The 6,754-nt window shown below is 42.1% G+C and overlaps 1 non-coding gene across 1 annotated transcript; it reads left to right on the plus strand.

Annotated features, from left to right (window-relative positions):
- The first annotated feature begins 1,513 nt into the window (after positions 1-1,513).
- Positions 1,514-1,675, plus strand: LOC138568191 (U1 spliceosomal RNA). The gene has a single exon (XR_011302548.1). It is a non-coding gene; the product is annotated as a U1 spliceosomal RNA (small nuclear RNA).
- Positions 1,676-6,754: the final 5,079 nt, after the last annotated feature.

Raw genomic sequence — 6,754 nt, forward strand, 5'->3', positions numbered from 1 at the left:
TTTTGGGTAAAAAAGTGTAAAAAAAAGCGGCAAAAAAATGTTTTGTCGAAATTGCCATTCGGCAAAAGTGGGCAATAGCAAATAATCTACACACTCAAAAACAACCTTTCAAAAAATGCTCTGCAGAAATGTATAGAAAGGAAACAAAATCCAAATCCAAATCAATGGGAACCAAAGTTTTTGTTTGTTAGTGGATTGAGTTTGTTCACAAAATGGATCGGAGTACACTTCGAATAGTTGCTGCAGCTCTGGAGAAAATACAAGTGGAAGCTGAGAAACTTAACCTTTGCAGTGCTTTTTTTCCTCGTCTCGAGACAAAGAAGAACAGAGGGAGCTCAGTTACGTTTACCTCTAAGCACAGTGCGGATTGATGAAAATGTCCATGCATTATACCAAGTACATTGGACATTATAGATGTGGCCAGTGGGGTATCAAAGCATGGCGAATACCACATGTACAGCACAATATGTTACCCTAGTAGTGCCCCAATAGCACACTGCAACCTGCAAATGGGCCTCAGTGGACCACCTGCCAAGGTTTCTGGAAGTTGCTTATGATCTTGATCTGTGATCTATGATATGATCTGATATGATAGGTTATTTATAACGCACTTAATACCCATGCAGCAGTGATCCCAATTATAAAAGTGAAACAGGCAAGCCCAACTGATATAACTTATTTTTACTCTTTTGGTAGCGCAGTCTGAGGGCAGCCTATACCCTTCAGGAGAGGTGTGAGCTGATACAGTTGCAACACAAAAAACAATAGTACTATGTTCCCAAAATACCTTAGTTCTTGTCTTTTGGATCTCAGCAGAGCCAGGCTTTTCAGAATCAGACCAGAAGCATGGATGCCTTTGCGCTGGGCTGGGGTCAAGTCCGAGAGCAGCAGCGATGGGCCCCGATGATGCAGTTCTGTTGGCAGAGGTGCTGATTTGCGGGTAGAAAACGCTGCGAACAGTAGGCCGTGCCAAGTGGATGGCACTGGAAAACTCAGTGACCTCTGGGCCCTGACAAGGGAATACTTGCCTTTGGCGCTGTGCAGGCTCGGCTGACACAACACTACATATGGTTATGGTAAAGATGTCAAAGCTTCAGCATTGTCATTGAGCAGAACTCTGAGATTCAGGGGTGGTGGAGCGTCGAGGTCCAGGATGATTATGATGGTGTCAATGGGGCCAGCGCTGAGCAGCTACGCTCAGGAGGGCCATGGGCCCGTGTGGGGCCGATAGGCCAGTGGGCAGACTGCAACATGCGTGCTCGAGCCATCCTGCAATGTATACAAATCTCGGGCCGAGCAGCGCCTGATGGGAGAAAGGAACTGCGCTACAATCTGCTCTTCTGCTGGGCTCTGCCTGCTGGAGCTTCCCCCTACACGCGGGACAGGAAGCTCTGCAGACGCTCAGAGCTTCTGGGGATTGGGGGGTTGGGGCTGGGTCAGGGCCTGCCTTCTCACCCTCGTTTAGTGGGGCTTCCCAGAACTGACCAAACCCCTGCCCTCTTGCATGCAACTCATACTTAGCTGGCAGGGGAGAATGTGATCTCAAGGGCAGATCTCCCAGGGTGAGGCTTACCCATTGCACATCGGATTTGCTGACCCCTGCTATGTTCCCAAATACGGGATACACGACTGCATTAATTCTGGTAGTGGGGGACTGCGTTCGCGCTCTCCCCCCGATTTATTGGTGAAAGAAAAGGTAAAGTGTGCACTCCGCCTGCTAGGTTGCATACTTTTAGATTGTGCTCACATTGCGTTTCTTCAATTAGGTTCACCTTTGGGTGATCGCTTTTCCACATTTTATCTGTTGAATTGAATTTTGCTTCTTTCATCACCACAGAAGTAATGTGTATTACAGAGATAAGCTGCCATATGTATTGGGCACACTGCACATGCTCAGGCAGCATCAATCATGCTTTGTACAGGACAATGCTGGCCTAAATTGGGAACAGCCAGCATAGACATGTTGCTACAGAGGCATATTTTGGGTACAACCAGCATGACAATGTGTTGCATCAGTGACAGTGCTGTCTTACACTGTGGACACATTGATCATTAAAATGTGTTGTGTTGTAAAATGTTCTTTTCTGCTGTTGGTGACATGGAATTTTCATGTTCCCCTTTAGAACTGATTGTAAACTTATGGCTTTTTGGTCACCTTTTCTGCTGTAAAATGCACCATTTCAACCCCATATTTGAAAAAAATTCTTGGGGGGGTAACCCCCCAAACCCTCCCTAGAACCTTGTAGCTCCCTCGCTACGCTTGGTCGCCCCCACTATTTCAGAAAAATATTAACACATAGACACTGAAAGAAATCACAAGCAACTAACGTTTGATCACTGTCCATGACACCAAAAGCTATCCTTGGGACTGCATGGCTATCACTGCCTGTGATGCTATTGTGTCAAAGGTCACACAATATTGCTTTTTAATATGCTGCTTTGGGTGAGGTTGTTGACTTTTGGCTCGCCGGCCCACTGGGTGACAAAAAGTTAATGCTTCGGCCCCACATTCAAAAAGGTTGGACAAGCCTGGCCTAACAGAAACATGGGGACTCAAACCTGTAGTCGGACACTACCCGTGCAGTAACTGTGCAGTGTGTAAACTAACACAAAAAACTAAGGAAATTGACATTGGGCTTCCAACCTTATGGCAACAGAAACAAATGACGAACTGCAACTCAGATTATGTTGTATATATGATAACTTGCCCATGTAATAAGCACTACATAGGAAAAATGAACAGAAAAGTTAAAGTAAGAATGCTAGAACACAAAAGCTGCCTAAAAAACAAAGTTCTCAATGCACCTTTAGTGAAACATTACACAGAAGCCAAACATGGCTTTGAAGATTTTCGTTGGACAATACTATTAATGATACAAGATAAGTATCATAACATCAAAAGTAAAATACTCCTTGAAAAAGAACAGAGACTCATTTATTTAACTCAAAGTGACAAAAAGGGTCTTAATGAATCCATCGAATGGCTAAAAGTCTAACCACTTGCTTCATCATCTAAACTTTTAGAAATTAACTTTGTTTGAAAACAAGACTTCATTTCCATTTTATCCCTTTTCTCTTCAAATTCAGAACTGTATCATAACATCTGAAATCTAGGACAATGTTCCTTTAACCACCATAAACACAGAAAAAGGACTAAAGGACATCTATATTAGGCCCTCCCAACATGGCGGCCGCTCCTGGCGTTTTTTCTGTGCTTTTCCGGAAGACTAACAGTGTTTTCATGGATACGGAATGAACATAGACTCTTTGGGGCCCAGACCAGACTGGATCATCAAAATAAGAATGCGAAACAAGACAAGGGGCCACATACAGGATACCCCTTATAAAATAAAGCTGAATTAATAGCTAAATAGTGTAAAAGTCTGAATGCGCGCGCAGTATCTCTGATTAGAAATCATAAACGAGCGCTCAATACCAACTAGCTAAATACCATGTAAGCCTTAGTCAGACTAGGAACTATAATCCTTGACAACTTCTAACCCTCCACTTAAGAGTGTTAGTGTAGATCGAGTACTAGTGCATCAGTTAAAACATGATAAGTCTCATTCAGACTGCTTTTTATTCTTTCAGTAGTCTGTTCCCGATACTTCCGTATGCAATGCTGAAATGCCGTGCAGCCAAGAAGCATTCAAGAGATGCAAATTAACACACTAAGCATACCACAGCTCCATAGAGATATCGCCTCTGACTCTACAGAAGGTAAGCCATTGGTTCCTTAACCAGTACTAGCTAGCATTCAGCCCTAAACAGCCCTGAAACAGTTTAAAAATACTTACTTCCTATGAAGCAAGTTCACCAAAAAGAGAATCATAATAACATCACTATGGAACTTTCATATCCTGTTTTCCCTGACTTGAATATACTACTAAGCTCAACCAGATAGGTGAAAGGCTGATTTCAAGACTATCTTGCAAACATATACTAATTTGTTTCAGGATAAAGAGGAAGAACCTTTCTTCCATAAGAAAATACGTCCAACAGTCGTGGACTTTTTCTACTGACTGTCAAGAGAGCACCTACACAAAGAAGTCCAGGTAATTCGTTTCACCCTGAACTCCTTTCAACACAAAGTTACGTGTCTTAAGAATCCAATTTAAATCACTGATTCTTTTTTATGGTTTTGTCAACAGTTACTGCTCTTCTACTGAATAAATCTTCAAAACAAGAAGATACCAGACCAATTGCTGCTACTCTAAATACTATTTTTCGGACTACTCCTGAAGAAAGTCCCTACAACTACAAGGAGGACTGAAACATGTCGAGTTCCCAATTTAGAAATAATACTAAATTGTATGGTAGTATTTAATATCCCACACAGGGGAGGTCCCAATCCAAATTAAACATAAGATTGAGTGATAAACATCGAGTGATCCACAAGGATCAAAACCCTGATTTGACAAGGGTTTATAGCATAGGTATGAACACAGATTGATATCATTTATATCCCTGTTTTTTAGAAATCGTTATATGTGTTGTGTCTTGTTACATATGTGTACCATTTTAGAGTGTCTGATTTTGTATTTTATATGTACAATGTTTCTTGATTTTTACGAGATAATATTAAAATTGATAATTTTTCCTAAACTGATGAAGTTTTTGAAGAGCTAATAGCTGTTGACAAACAACCTGTTTCCTACCTTTCTATGTATTGATAAGCCATTTTCTCCCTAGTCAAGGTAGGATACTGCCTTGAGCGGAATTTGGGATCTCTCTACTGGCCGAAGTGCCACAGGAATATTTCATGCCGGCATAGCAAGAAGAGGAATAATACACCGCATAGACCTGTTAAGAATTAGCATGGTTATGTTCTGTTTCTCTGAGTTACTCAAACACTCCCCACAAGAGCACCCTCAAATTCTACACTCGAACACACAATACACATACGAACCAAGCCACCTTTATATGGCAAATGAGCCCCCCTCCCAACAGACATTAAACATGAGAACACTACACCTTTCCATCCATTTTATGTGTCACAGTCCCGACCCTTGCATCCTCGCACTGTGGGCCTACGAGGCTGCCTTCTGGACACAGATATTTCAAGTGCTCTCGTTTCACAGAAGCGTTTTATAATGGTGCAATCTCATAGGAAAATGTTCTTTGAATCAGGCCCAATACTGGGATCCATGGCTTTCACCCTTTTCCTACGAACCAAACTGCCCCCGCCCTTCTCTCAGACCCACCAGAGCATTAAGAAAACATGCATTTGGCAGCAGTGCGTTGTATGCTGCCCATCAACACATCATAACATCTGGGCCTAAATAGACACCCTGTGGTCACATGAACTGCCCAAATAGATGGCTGCTTGGTAGGAATCGATGATGTCCTCATCCTGGGAGGAAAAGCAACGGGAAGAAGGTGGTTGAACACAAACACGGCAAAAACAAGGCAGGCAGAGCTAAATAAGGCCAGGCGTCCTCTGCACCCAAGTCTCTCTTTTTGTATCCTTTGTCAATCATAATCAAGGCGTATCGTACTTTTATTGCAATTTCAAAGATGGGGTCACTGATTTGACCATGGTATCTGCACATTCCGCTGATAAATAAGGACCATCATGTGTGCTCAGAGGTATTCGGCCTGGCTGGATCTCATACCAGTGCGTGAGAGAAAATAGGCAATTCTGCTCGCAACAACTCCCGAAAAACGCTCAAATGTCCTGAGGTTCCTCATAGTATTGGTTATATGGGAGACCAGTTCTGTGTTTGCAAAGCCGTTTCTTGTGTTTCAAACCTTTACTCAAGGTTCAGTGTGTTTTTTAACACATTTTGACTGTTCGGCAGGATTGTAGTCCCGATCCTCACTAAATAAATGGTTTTTAACAGAAAAATTATATTTTTAGTTTTGGCTAGTAGGTGGCACTTCAGCCCCACCTACAAGCCGAAACTATTACATTGGTGTACAGATAGAGGGGGATGGCATGGGTGGCGGTACCCAAAACTTGTAGGTGTTGTTTAGTTATTTGACTGCCCATGGCCATACTAATTCCTATGGCCATTCCCACCGAGTGCCTGCCCCTTCCCCGGCAGAACACATTCTCCTGGCATCTCTTTGAGCTATCTTTATCAATCAGTAGCATTAAACCGTGGCCTGCCAGTTTCATTTTTAAGATGTCTTCTGAGAGTTCATGTGATTACGTTTGACTGTTATGTAAGGCAGATTCCCCACCTTAACATGTGCTGATCCAGACATGTTTTACGGATACAAGTACATGTCTTGATTTGTGATTGCCAATGAACAGCTTTAAACCGGTGGTGCCCATTGCTCACCATCATTTAATCTTATTGAGTGAATATATTCTTTACATCTAACCATCTATTAAGTGCCCATCACTTTGTTTCTCAATAAATAAGCTTTATCCAATTAAATATAAAAATGTCTTATTCACGCATGACCTTCATTACATCTTTAGTAAATCTGGGTACAGACATTTTGTGGACGATGTCTAAGAAAAGCCACAATATTTATTTTCAAGAGAGAATTATTAATTATGAACCAGGGTTAGTTACTGTGTGACATTTGCATGTTGGCAGCTTGCAAATGGTAAATACTTGCTCTGAGAAAGTGAACATTCTTGATTATTTCATTGTTAATGCGAATATGTTTTCTGTGTGTTGTGCACTCCATTCCTAGTTTGTCTAAGCCTGCACGCACCTTTCTGTGTGTCTGCTTTTTGAGCGGTCACATGCCAAATCCTTTCATTTTCCATAACCTTTCATCAAATATTTACAGCCAC

This window comes from Ambystoma mexicanum, chromosome 2p (assembly GCF_040938575.1).
Source record: "Ambystoma mexicanum isolate Mex_15411 chromosome 2p, UKY_AmexF1_1, whole genome shotgun sequence".
NCBI lineage: Eukaryota > Metazoa > Chordata > Amphibia > Caudata > Ambystomatidae > Ambystoma > Ambystoma mexicanum.